The sequence below is a fragment of the Dipodomys merriami genome, unplaced genomic scaffold (assembly GCF_024711535.1).
Source record: "Dipodomys merriami isolate MVZ:Mamm:240054 unplaced genomic scaffold, mDipMer1.0.p SCAF_14, whole genome shotgun sequence".
NCBI lineage: Eukaryota > Metazoa > Chordata > Mammalia > Rodentia > Heteromyidae > Dipodomys > Dipodomys merriami.
The window spans coordinates 7,631,127-7,644,670 of NW_027202715.1; the positions used below are offsets into that span (position 1 = coordinate 7,631,127).

The 13,544-nt window shown below is 55.3% G+C and overlaps 1 protein-coding gene across 5 annotated transcripts in view; it reads left to right on the top strand.

The window, feature by feature from the left end:
* The first annotated feature begins 1,095 nt into the window (after nt 1-1,095).
* Nucleotides 1,096-13,544, top strand: part of Zmiz1 (zinc finger MIZ-type containing 1) — a 226,944-nt gene continuing 214,495 nt past the window's right edge. For all 5 annotated transcript variants that reach the window (XM_070020702.1, XM_070020701.1, XM_070020700.1 and 2 more), the window contains exon 1: nt 1,096-1,429. The gene's annotated coding sequence lies outside the window, so the exon portion shown is untranslated. The remainder of the gene's footprint in view (nt 1,430-13,544) is intronic.

Consider the following 13,544-nt stretch of genomic DNA (forward strand, 5'->3'; position numbering starts at 1 on the left):
GAGGGTGGGCGCCAATACGTGTGGCGTTTATGTAGGAGTTCCTACGTGAGTGGCAGTAGACGTGAGCCAAAGGGGGGCCCACACGGACTATCTCGGGTTGGGAGGGGGTGTCTGCAGGGGGGAACCCCGCCAGTGGGCATACTCAGATGGGACAAGTGCCCCGCCCCGGGGCAAGGAGGCCGGCTAGGGTCTGGCTGCCTCCACCCCGCCCGCGCGCACCGTACCCCAGGGGTCCCCCTCCAGGCTTCAGGGCATCCACGCAGCTCAGGATGCCAGGGACCTGGCAGGTTCACGGCACCCTCGCTCCTTCCCAGCCGAGCGGGGGGCCGAGGGGGGGCAGGTGGCAGCTTTCCCCCCATGCCACTCTCGGTGTTGAAATTGGGGGTCCTCTTCACGCACCCCTTCCCGCCACGCGCTCGTCCCAGAGCTTGTAGGAATGACCCCCAAAAGTCTCTCCTACGGGAGAGGAAGGCTTTGGAGATGTTGTTAGCAACTCACTCACCCTCATCGGATACCTGACAGCGCCCCGCGGCGCCGAGACCACTCCAGGTGGGGGCGTGCGAGTGCATGGGGGGGGCGCATGTGGGCTGGGTGATTTGGGGGTCTCCCCAAGTGCAGTCCCTAGATCTAGGCTCAGCATTCCTCCCCTTCCCCAAACTTACGGAGGTTGGGGTAGGGATGGGGGGGGGCGTTAGGGAACGAAGAGGGAGAGGGGCGGTGACAAGGAGCCCATTGGCGTCTGGGGGACGGAAAGCTGCCAGGGGGTTAGGACCCCTAGAGTAGAGAAGGGAAAGGAGAGATCGTGACGAGGTAGAAAGGAAAGGCAGAGAAAGAGAGCAGCGCGAGTGCAGACCGAGAGAGGAAGGGGGGGGAGACGGGGGGGTGGAGAGAGAGAGCGAGAGAGAGAGCGAGGGAGAGCGAGAGCGGGGAGACAGACAGAGCGTGCTAAGGCTGCGCGCAGGCTGCGGCGGCGCAGCCCTCCGCTCCGCTCCGTACTCCGCGCCGACTTTTGCGAGCGTCCGGCGGCGCGGGGCCCTTTGGAAATAGAATAGCCAATGTAATCTGACACTTCAACTTGCTGGGCTCCGGGCGAGTTGATTCACTTACTCACCCCCGAACGCCGAGTTCCTTTTCACTGTCTGTGGACATTAAAAAAGCGAGCGGCGGCGGCGGCGGGCGCCCGGGAGAGCGAGCGGCCGGCCGGGAGAGCGAGCAGCGAGCGGGCGGCCAGAAGAGCGAGCAGCACCGGCCGCAGCGCGGTGACCCCCCCCCCCCAGCCCCGGCGGGCGCGGAGCGGGAGCCGGAGCCGCTGCCGAGCCGATCCCGGCGCCCTGACTGCGCTCCCCTCGGCCCCAGCCGGCCCTACCGGTGGCAGCGGCGGCGGCGGCGGCGCGTCCTCCAGCGGCGGCAGCGGTGTTCGCAGCGCCCGGTAAGTTTGGGGACCGAGCCAGGCGCCCGTTAGCCTCGAGGCTTGCTCCCGCTGCCCGCGGCTTCCCCGTGTGCGAGCGTGGGGGGCGCAGAGTGCGGGAGCTTTCCCCTTAAAGGGTCCACCTGGGCCAGGGGAGAGGGACGAACGGCCAAGCGGCGTGGGCTCCGTGCACTCTCCTCGGCGGCCGGGGCTGGAGGCCCTGGCGGCCGGCTAGCACCGGGCTGCGCCGAGCCGGCTCCGGCTGAGCGCGGGGACCCGGGGATCGTCGGGTGTGCGGGGCGCGAGTGCGGTTCTGTGCGCGCGCGGACCCGGTGCCCGCCTCTTGCCGGCGCGCCTACAGGGCTCTGGGCTCGGAACACCCGGTGGCCGGGTTGGACCTGGATTTGGAAGAGGGAGGGAAGGACCGGAGAAGGACGGTCTCTATCTCTCCTGCCTCCTTAGGAGGAGAGATGCGAAGTTGTGAGCTTGTGTGCATTTGAGAGGCGCCGGGGAAGGAGCCGGATTTCAGGGTGGCCAGGCGGTGGGGTGGTAAGTTGTGCATCTGAAATTTCCGGGGAAAACACACACTTTTGCACATGGGAGGTGGGAGCGCGGTTAAGTTGTTGGGGTGGTGGTGGTGGTGGTGGTAATTGCCCCGGGAAACGCTGCGCGCAAGTCCTAGCTGAGATCGCCGAGGGGTGTGTGTACTGGGGGCTTCTCGGAGGGTTTTGGAAGCCACAGGGGGCTTTCAAACCGACGCTGGGACGGGGTGCCCCGGGCCGAGGGCGAACCCCGAGGGAAGCTGTGTGTGCGCGCGCGTGGTGCAAATGCGAAAGTAATTTCTCCAGGTTCTTTCTTCCTCTGTCTCCCGCGGCTGCGGCCCCCGGGGGAGCGCGAGGTCGGCCCCCAGACCGAGGTGGAGGGGCCGGGCCCGGCTTGGAGCTGGGGTCGGGGGATAGAGACGGGGGGAGCGGGTTCTGGAAGCTTGCTACCCATTCTCGGCGTCTGGGTTGGGGAGAACACAGTGGGGAGCGCGGCCTCGGCGTCTGGGGCGCAGGCGGCAGGGCGCGCGTCGTCCCCTTGCCACGGGGGGACATCTGTCCAGGAAGCTGGCCGGGCGGGGAGAGGGCGCGGTGCGGAGGGCAGGCTCCCCCCCCGGAGCGGTGGGGGGCGCGGGCGAGGGGCGGCCGCCTTCCCTGGCCATTGTGCGCCAGTAGATTTTCACGGGAGACTGCCCCGGAGCCGCCGGAGAAGGCCGGGAGCCGGCCACAGCCCAAGGTTTAAAAGACACTCCAGGAATGTAAACAACCCGGGCGGGAGGGAGGGCGGACGGGAGCGCGCCGGGGCCGCCGGCCCGGGGGGGGGGGGGCACCCTCCCCAGGGGACAGGATGGTGGGCAGGGCCGCCCAGTCCTACCCCTCTACCTGCTGCAAACTTTTCTCTCCTCTGCCTTTCTGCTTTACCTTCAGCCGGGTGCAGGATGAGAGCCTTTCCCAGGCCAGGGCTGATGGGGCCGGGGAGAGCGTCTGGCACCCCGCGCCCGATTGGGCAAGCCTGGCGGCTAGGTCCGAGCCCGGAGCCCCGGCTGCGCCTGCCCCGCAGCTGCAGCTTCCTGGGCCGGCAGTGCCCGAGTAACTGGGGCTCCGGGCTGCCCGACTCTCTGGCTCCCTCCCTCTTTCCCTCCCTCCCTCTGCTTCTTCCCCCGCTCTCCCCCCTCCCTCTCCTCTCCCCTGACTGCTTTTCCAATGCCCTGACATGAGGGAGGAAGATTTAACTTGGCAGCCCAAACAAATGTTCTCTCTGAGGTCCTCCAAGAAGCTGGCGGCTGGGCTGGCGGGGCGAGGGCACCGTGCGGCCAGCCTTTCCGTCCTCTCTGCTCTGCCAGGGACATCGGGAGCCGCCCCCCTTCTCCCCCGGTGGACAGCCCTGGGCATGGAGAGTAAAGCCCAATCCTTAAGATTTAAAAGGGCAGTGGGAAGCTCCCCTGGGGAAGCCCCCTGGCTTGGTGCTGGGCAGAGCCAGGCTGGAGCTGGCTCCTGGTGCCAAGGGTTTCTGAAGGCTCTTAAGCAACAGTTTGTCTCCCTGCTGCAACCTGGGAATGGAGCCTGGTAGACCAGAGGGTTAACTAGTGCAGTCTCCTCCTCCCCCGTGGGTGTGAGGACAGGCTGGTTACACAGGGCAGGGCAGGAGGCCAGAGGCTGTTCCCAGAGGTGCCTGGGTTTGCTTATTATTGTTTTTTTGAAGGTACTTTAGATAAAGGGACAGGCGGTAGGGCTGGAGAGCTGGGCAACTTGGCTGCTGGTTAAATTCCAGAGTTGCCTTTGCCAGAGTTTGCTTGGTAGGAGTGGAAAAGTTGCTTGTAAGCTATCTGGGAAGTTTCAAGGAGGGAGCAACCACCCCCCCCCCCACCACACACACCATTTTTCTGTCTTGACTGCTTTTTTTTTTGAGGGGTTCCAAAAGAAGAGGGAATTCTTAGCCCTTTTCTCTGGCTCTTCCTGGCCCCTCTGTGGAGGCCAGGAGGGTTTGTGAATACCCGGGAGCCTTGTGCTGACCTTTCCCTCTTCAAGTTGAGGATGTTGAAACTCCAGCATCAAACAAAAGACACATTGAAAGCCCTATCTGCTACAGAGCACGTGTGGCTTTGGGGCTAGAGGGAGGTGGCTTTCTTTTCTTTCTTTCTTTTTTTTTTTCCTCTGAGTTTTATAATTTCAGTTGAGCTTTTGTCTCCTGCCCCCCCACCCCCACCCCAAGGTCCAAAGCATCTCTTGGTCCCAGTTATGAAACACATTTTCACATGTAAATCTCAGAAGTTTAGACTTGGGAGTGTGGGTGGCAGTGGCCTGGTGGGGTGGTGGTAAAGATGGCTTTAGAGTTTTCGGGAGTTAGATTTTTTTTGGGGGGGGGGGAAGAAGAGGCATTCAGAGTAAGGTCCATTGAGAAAGGAAGGGAATAAGAAAATACTGGGTCTATGAAAACCTTTAAATAAATAGCCTTTTCTATGCAGAAAAGGGTTGCTGGTTTCTTTGTAGGTACAAAGTGCCCCGGTTTCACCCTTCTAAAGAAGGGAGAGGGAGGTTGTAGTAGCAAATTGAAGAAATGGTGTTTAACGGCAACACACACACACACACACACACACACACACACACACACACACACACACACACACACACACACACACACACACACACACACACACACACACACACACACACACACACACACACACACACACACACACACACCATTCTTCCCTAGTTACAATAATACTTCACCAGCTCATCTCATTAGAGATGACCCAGTCTAGGACAAGTGTCCACCCATTGACTCATTCTAGAAAATCACAGGGAGAAGGACCTGACTGAGAAGACCTGAAAACTACCCCCCCCCCACCACCATGGCCAAGTGTGGATGCAGAAGAGGACACTGGATCTGTGAGTCTCTGGGGCACAAGACCACCTTCTAAGGAAGCCAGACCTTCTGAAGTCTCTTGTCTGGCTGGGCCAGAGTCCAAGACTTGTCCATAACCAAACGTCTCGAGGTTAGATATAAGAAACCCAGACACCAACAAGTTAATTTGGGGCATATTCCCGTCATGGAACCAGGAAGTAAGGCCTGCCAGGTCATGACTGGGTCCCCTACATTTTCATTCATAACTCTGCTCCCCTGGGCCCCTGCTTGGCTCCTATCACTGTTGAATCTTTATGAGGTTCCTTAGGTTTTGTGTGGATAACAAAGACTGGCTGCTTAATTACCCGATGCTGCTGCTGCTGCAGTCTTGCCTGGTGACTGCCTGGTCCTCTCAGCAGGACACAGTGGCCTCTGCTCAGGCCCTCTGAGGAGCGCTCTTTGTCCTGAAGAGCCCCTGAGGCTGGGGTGGCGGCAGACTGCCTGGGCCACAAGCTCTGCTGTGAGTCTGAGCTCTGGAAAAGGAGAAGAAGGCTGCAGTTTGCTGGCTACTGTAGTTTCAGTCAGTTTATTCTGCAGGCCTCAGTCTGTTGATCTGTACAATGGGTTCAAGGGTAGAATGTCTACTCTCCCCCTGGGTGGCTGAGAGGAGATGAAATTGTTGAAGGATGGGGCAAAGGAGGATGTGTGAGCCCTCAGCATGTGTTTCCTGACAACTTGGCAGCTTGGGAGTGGGTGCAGAATGAATAGAAGGCCAAGGGGCTGGTTGAGGATTTTAGATACCTTCCCCTTGAGCTACCTGCTTCTCTGTATTTGTTTTGCCAGTAGTGGGGCCTGAACTCTGGGACTCCCACTTTTGATTTTAGCTTCTTTATGCAAGGCTGGCAAACTATCACATGAACCACCCCTCTGCTTCCTGCTTTTTGGTGGTTCATCAGAGATAAACTCTCATGTACTTTTCTGCTGAGGCTGACGGAGTCCCTCAGATCTCAGCCTCCTGAGTAGTATTACAGCAGGCATGAGCTATCAGGGCCTGACTCTCATTTTTTTTTCTATAACAATGATGGATTCCAGAGCTGACATATTTGTGTTTAGGGACAGCACTTGGAATGGCTGCTTGCAGCCTTTACTGACAGTGACATTCGGGGAGCAGGGAAGGGTTCTTCCTGAAGGGACTCTCTGCCATCTGTCCTGTGTGCCAGCTTTACCTCTCAGCTCTTCCTCTCTTGGGAAGGGGCTGCAAGGAAGGGGGCTCCAGCACCCATACCACCCATGTTTATTGAGTGTCTGCAGTGTGAAGGCCTTGGCCCGTAAGACCCAGAGCCCAGTAAGGCACGGAAGTTCATGCTCCTTAAGAGCTTACATCCAGCAAGGGCAGGGAGATCAATCCAAATAAATAATTAACCACACCAGCTGGCTGCCTGCCATGGGGCTTGGGACCGGAGTAGCCACAGCCCCTCCTCTTCGTATGGCACTTGGTGGATAGAGAATCGGCGGCCAAATTTATTTAACCCCAATAACAGCACAGTCAGCTGGCTATTATTTAGAATTTATCCCCTACCCTCCCCCCTCCGGCCCATTTCAGAGAAAAGAAAAATGAAGTTTGTGGCAAAAAAAAAAAAAAGCCCCTCAGAACAACCTTTGGCACAGTTGGAAGTCTTCCAGATAGATACCAGCATCATGCCTTGTGTCAGAGCCTGAACAAAACTGGGAGATAAAGCTGATGCCTGTGTGGACCCTCACAATGAGAGCGAGGGTGAAGGGGGTAAACCAGGTAGAGGTGAGCTTCTCCTGGTCTAGCAGTGTGCGAGGGTCACATCCTCTCAGCTGGGCTTCTTTGGGCACAGTGTTACAGCTTATTCTGGGCTTCAGATGTTGTCCTCTGCCCATAACCCCCATGTGCATCAGCTTTGCCCAGAACCCTGGTCTTGTCCCATACCTCTTGTAGAGGTATGGGAAGCCCCAGGTCCCTGTGCAGCCCAAGTCTGTCTTCCTGGGCTGTTGCAGTTTCTATAGATATGGATGGCCACTCAGACTGCCCCTGTCCTGGCCAAATCAGTCCTCAGGCTAAGCGGGATGGCTACCCCTTGGGGCCAGTCACCTTATGGTTGGCACCTGGTGGTCTGGCACCTAGGTAAGTGGCCAGCCTTAGACAAGTCTGTGGCTGGTTGGGGTTGAGGGCAGCAGGGCAGCCAGGCAGGCCAAGCTGGCAGCTCCCCTAGGAAGGAAGCCTGGCCTGGCTCAGCACACCTGTACAGGTAATAAGTGTGGCCCCAGAGAGCTCAGGTCTGTCCTTTTCCTCAAGCCCAGCTGCTGGGGTTACTTACGGGATTGCTGGGTGTGGGGGGGGGGAGGCCGGGGTGTCTGAGCTAATTAGATTTCTTCGATTTCAATGCTCCCCTAATCCTGTTAGCCAGGCTGTAATTGTAACCACTTCAAGGTTTTGGCTGTCGCATGCTGTTGAGGACAGACGGAGCAGGGACTCTATTCTGCTTTAGCCTTGGACAGCCAGCTGGGGACCAGGAAGACCCGGACAGCCTTCCCAGGTCTCCAGGGTGGGGGGCCTGAGGTGGGTATTTTCTGTAGCATGTCAGGCTGTCTGTCAGAGCAAACATGGCCCTCTTAAGATCACTAAGCATACTCCCTTGCCAATGGGGAAACTGAGGCCCAAGAGGTAGAGGGCCTGGCTAAGGGCCACAGTGGCCAGTAGTGGTTGAGTAGCAGGAACGTGTGGTCTGACTCTGTGATTTTTTTTTTTGCCTCTGAAAGCTTCAGGGCAGGAATGGAATTTCCAGGGCTGGTGAATCCTCTAAAGATGTCTGCCTGGCCCCAGACAGGGAATGAAAGGCCTGTTCTCTCTGTGTGTATGTATGTGAGACTGTCTACACACACGCACACACACACACACACACATACACACCTCACTCACACCCCCCCCCCACATACCCTCTTCAGACTTGCCTCCTATACTCCCAAGACATGGGATGCACCCCTCCCCCAACATACATCTGTCTCCCCCATGTCCGCTTTAGAGCAGAGCAGGCAATGGTCAGGCCCCTCTACTAGGAGATATGGTATTAAAATGCAGTCATTCTGCCCATTGCTGGTGGCTTAACCTCCTTTAATCCTAGCTACCCAGGAGGCTGAGATCTGAGGATCCTAGTTCAAAGCCAGCCTGGGCAAGAAAGTATGTGAGAGTCTCATCTTCAGATAACCACCAAAAAAAGCCAGAAGTGGAGCTATGATTCAAGTGGTAGAGCAGTAGCCTTGGGGGGGGGGGGAGTAGGAAGCTCAGAGACAGTACCTAGACCTTGAGTTGCAGGACTGGCGTGCTTGCACATACATGCATGCACGCGTGCGTGTGCTCACACACACACACACACACACACATACATACACACACACACACACACACACACACACACACACACACACACACACAGAGACACACAGTAGCCATTTTGAAATTTCAATGCCTCTTTCTTCCAAAATTCTTTCATGGAGTCTAGCTTGAATAGGAACTGTACCCACTCTCCTTCCTCTCCCCATCCCTATTTCTGCATCCCTGGACTTTCTTCATCCACCCACCCCTGTGGGCCACAGTGGATGGCTGTGTGGTCTTCAGAGCCCCTGCCCTGCCTGCAGCCTCCTTCTGTCCAGTAAGGTGTCCTGCCTGGAAGCCTCCTTCCACTTGGGAACCTCCCTGGCTCTGGGCTTTGAAATCCTAAGCATGGAGAAGTTGGGGCTGATTGGGTTACCTGCTCTGCTTTTCCTTTTCTAGGCAGGAAACTGAACCTTGGAAGGCCTGAGGTCAGCTGTGAATGGGAGGCAAAGCTGGCCCTGGAAGCCTGGCTCTGCAAGGCTATGAATTCATTAAACATTTATGGAGCATCTACTGTTTGCCAGGCCCAGCCCCCTTAGCTGCTCTTTCAGAGCGCATACATAAATGTTCTTCCTGTCCCCATGAACCTGGAGGACAGGGCTGGCCTCTGGCTTCTCTGGTAACAGGGTTTCAGTGGCCCCTGCCATGGTCCCTGCTGCAGGTGGGAAGATGGGGCTGTAGGGTGGTGTTGGACCTCCAGTCCAGCAGGGTTGTTTTGCTTTGTTTTGTGTCGGTCCTGGTGCTTGAGCTTAGGGTCTGGGAACTGTTCCTTAGCCTTTTCACTCAAAGCTGGGCACTCTACCACTGATCCATACCTTCCACTTCTGACTTTTTGGTGCTTACCTGGAGATAGATAAGAGTCTCATAGACATGCCTGGCTGGGCTGGCTTTGACCTGAGATCCTCAGAACTCAGCTTCCTGAGTAGATAGGATTATAGGCATGAGCCACCAGCACCTGCTCAGTGTATGTTTGCAGAGGTTGGTGGTATTATAACAGGAGGAAAGACAAACATAATCCTTGCAGGGAGGGTGCAAGGTTTCTTCTCCACCAAAGCCTGTTCCTTTCCGGAGGAGGGGTGGCTCCCTTCCCCTTCTCCTGCCCCCAGCCCTCCACTGGCTGACCTTGTCCCTCACTGGGTTAATGACTCTCAGGCTGTTCCTGCTCCCCCCTCCTCTGTGGATGGCGAAGTGGGGCGAAGGCCTGCTCACCCCACCCTTCAAGTCACCTGTGTCAGACCCAGGTGAGGGCACAGGAAGAAGAGTGGGCTGGACTCTCGTTGAGAGAGGAGATGCCAGTGCTTGGACCTTGCCCTACCCCAGGGCTCCTCCCCCAACTCCCACTCCTGCTCCTCGGGTGGACCTTGACCGCAATAGGAAGCCGGGCTGGCACGCAGCTCCTACCAGCCAGCAGCCTGGCGGAGCTGAGACAGGACTTACACACACCTGTGGCAAGACTCCTGAGGCTTGGGAGTGGTGAGGGCCCTTTGGGGTCTCTGTCCACCCTTCTGGATGGCAGGTGGGGAAACTCCCAAATCCAGAGAGGTACTGGGACCAGCCACAGTTCCAACAGCTGGGTGGCTTTTCTGCAGCAAGGTGTCTCGAAGAGGGAACTGGGTAGGGGTTGTAACTTTAAGTACCGTCTCCTGGGGTGGATCCCACTCTCCCTACCTTCAACAATTTACTGGAGGTCAATATTACAGGCCAAGCCTTTCTCAGGCTGCTTAGGGTCAGCCCGCAGGGTCATCTTCTGTGACCTTGGGGACTTTGGGAAATGTCTTTGCTGTTATGATCTTGCTCATGTGTGTAAGACTTAATACAACTAGACAGGGTCCACCTACAGCCTCCCTCATGCAGGATAAGATAAGCATACCCATCGTCCTGCACGATAAATGCTTAAGAGGGATGGCCTTTCCTGCAGATGGTGGCTCATGCCTGTAATCCTAGCTTCTCAGGAGGCTGAGATCTAAGACTCATAGATGAAAGTCATCCCAGGCAGGAAAGCCCATGAGCCTCTTTCTTATCTTCACTTAACCACCAAAAAGCTGGAAATAGAGCTGTGGCTTAAGTCATAGAGCTCCAACTTTGAGGGAAAAATCTAAGGGACAGCAACCAGGCCCTGAGCTCAAGCCTCAATACAAAAAAAAAAAAAAAAATGGAAAAGAAAAGAATGGTAGCAGCCCTGGTCATTGCCATAACCATTGCTCTCATCCCCTTACCTGGAGTTACTGACTGCCCAAAGTCAAGTTGCCTGAGGACCAACCAGCGTTTCCCCACTCATTGTCTAATAGGCTCTGATTATAGCAGAAGGGGCTGGCTGTCATCCTTGAGAGACCCCCTAGTAAGGATCGAAGTTCTTTTTGGTTTCTTTGTTTGTACTGGGATTTGAACTCAGGACCTTATGCTCTACCACTGGAGCCACCCCCTTAGCCTCTTTTGTCTTCGTTTCTTTTTTCAGGCAGGATCTTGCTTTAATTCTGGAGTGAGCCTCTGGCTGTACTTTTTAACCTGTGCATCTGGAGTAGCTGGGATTATAGGTGTGAGCCAGTACACCTGGCTGCCAAGTATACCTTAATTCACCCACCAAAGAAGCCTATTCCTCTTGGAAGTATTCAAAAAGTAGAGATGGGTTCAAAAGGTGGGTTCCTGGTGAAGAGAGAATCACATTTCCCCCCTCCTTACAGATAGAGTAGGTGATGAGTAACTAACTTTTCCCCTCACGAAAACAAGATCAGGGATGAGCAGAAGCATTGTAAAGTGAGGAGGAGACAGACTATGGGGGCCTTTGGGTCTTCAAATTCTTCGTTTGACAATCATGAGCTGAGATCACGACATGGGGTCCCAAAGTGGGTTCTTTGGGTAGCAGGATACCTTCCCCCCTCTCTTAGGCAGCTGTAGAGTAGAACCTCCTGTTGCCCAAACTGTAGAGCTGCACCCCCCCACCCAGTCCTTTTTTTTGCAGAGTAAGACTGTCCATACCTATGGAACACCAGGGTGGCGAAGGTAGTGTGGAATCCCAGCCCTGGCTAGATCAGCAATGTATATCACAGAATCACTTTCCAGACAGTCTCACCATGGGGGAGAACAGGCCTAGGCAACCCCTTCCATGCCCCACCCCCCATAAAAAAGGCCTTCCCCACAGCCTACTTTCTTGGTTGCTCCTGTCTTACTTCTACCTGCCTCCAGCCTGCAGGCATCTCTACCACTTTGCTGACCTCTTTTTCTTTCCTTTCCTTTTCTTTTTGGTCACCAGACCACAGATCTGTTTGTGGCTGGGCAGTCTCCAAAGTCAGACCAGTTTGGTAGAGGGGTGAGGACCTCTACGAGGTCCCTATAGAAGTGAGCCTCAAGGATCTCCGCCCTCAGGCATGAGCCCTACACCTTCAGACATACCTCTGCCAGCATGCCTTTCCCTTTCCTCAGCCTTTCAGTCAACAGGGACACCTAGCAGTCCTATCAAAATGGCGGCCTTGACTCACTGATATAAAGTTCCCAGTCTTTGAGTGGAAAACCATGGGTTGTTTTGTTTTGGGAGTTTTGTTGTTTTTGCTTTTGTTTTTTGGTCAGTCGCACTTGAACTTAAGTCCTGTGCACTGTCCCTAAGCTCTTCAGCTCAAAGCTAGCACTCTACCACTTGAGCCACAGTGCCATTTTTGGGTTCCTGGTGGTTAATTGGAGATAAGAGTCTCATGAACTTTCCTACCCTGGCTGGCTTTGAACTGCGATTCATGAGCCACTGGTGCCTGGCTGCCACAGTGGTTTTGCTGCTCCACTCCTCTTGTCCACAGCTCTGTTGTGGCACTTCTTGGGAGTCCTTACAACCTGTGGGGGGGGGGGGGTTACGTGCATGTGTGAGCACCAATACTAGGATTTGAACTCAGGACCTCATGCTGTCACTTGGCTTTTTGTTTGTTTCTTGCTCAAAGGTGATGCTCTACCACTTGAGCCACACCTCCACTTATTTTTTTATTTTTTTGTTTTGTTTGTTTGTTTTTGCTGGTTCGTTGGCAATAAGAGCCTTACAGACTTTTCTGCTGGTTCTGGCTTCAAACCTCATTACTCAGATCTCAGCCTCCTGAGTAGCTAGGATTACAGGTATTTGCCACCCATTGGTGCTTGACATTTCACAGATGAGGAAATGGAGGCCAAGGGAAGGGATGGGACTGGACCACTAGTAGTGACATTCTTGGAGACATAAACCCTGGCACAGGGGCCAGTTAGCCTCCAGGGATGAAGGTTGAACATCAGGCAGGTGATCCTTCTGATGAAAAGGTCCCACCCATCTTGTTGTCTGTGAGAAGTAGTACCTAGTTGTGGGAGGGTCAAAGGATTAGAGTGAAGGGGAAGCCCCACCCACTTCTTCTAGGAAAGCCTGGCAGGATCACCAGTTCAGGGATTATGGCCTCTGGGTTAGGAAGCCAGTTTCCACCACTGGTCTATAGTATCTGTGCTGTCTGGTTAATGTTCCTCCCCTTGGGGGCCCCCTAGAATTTCCAGAGAGCACCCTCACACTCAAGTCCTTCCTTGGGATTATCTGGATACTTGTGGGGAGAGGCAGGCCGGGACCGTGAGGAAAACTGTGGTCCCCGTCTGTGATTGTGAGTCATGACCCTGCTTCCCCACTCATGGTCCCATGTCTCTGACTTGCTGGGTGCTGAGAAATAGGTTTTGTGGTTGGCAGGGAGTGAGTGAGGGGATTTCTCTAGTGTACCCCAGGTCCCAGGAAAAGAACAGAAAAGCACTAGGGTGATTTCTGGTCTCTTTCTTTCTCTTTCTCTCTCTCCTATGCTGCTACTGGGCCTTGAATTCAGGGCTTTGAGTTTTTACCTAAAGGCTGGCAATCTACCATGTGAGCGACAGCTTCACATCTGGCTCATTGGAGAGAAGAGTCTCACCAGCTTTTCTTTGCCTTTGCTAGCTTCCAATTCTCAGCTCTCAGCCTCCTGAGTAGTTAGGATTACAGGCATGAACCGCCGGTGCCTGGTGATTTCTAATTTCTTGTTGCGGGAGGAGGTCTAGATCTATTTACCCATTGCCGAAGAGTGACTTCAGATGCCTCATCTGACCCGCCCAGGGGTCTGTTCTACTTCATTCGCAGAGCTTGGCCCTTTAGACAGGAGTTGGGCCTACTTCTGGAGTGGGAGTCCTCACGGGCTGTAGAAATCTGGGACTTTCTGTCTTGTGGATGGCCTCCCTCTTGTGGATAGCTAGGTCCCCAGAGGTGCCTGGCCACCCCCATCTGCACCACCTCCGGTCTCCACACACCCTTGATTCCCACGACCTCAAGTAACCTTAGCCGCTACCTTATCTAATACCCAGGGTGCCGATGACTCTTGCTCAGTGTACAAC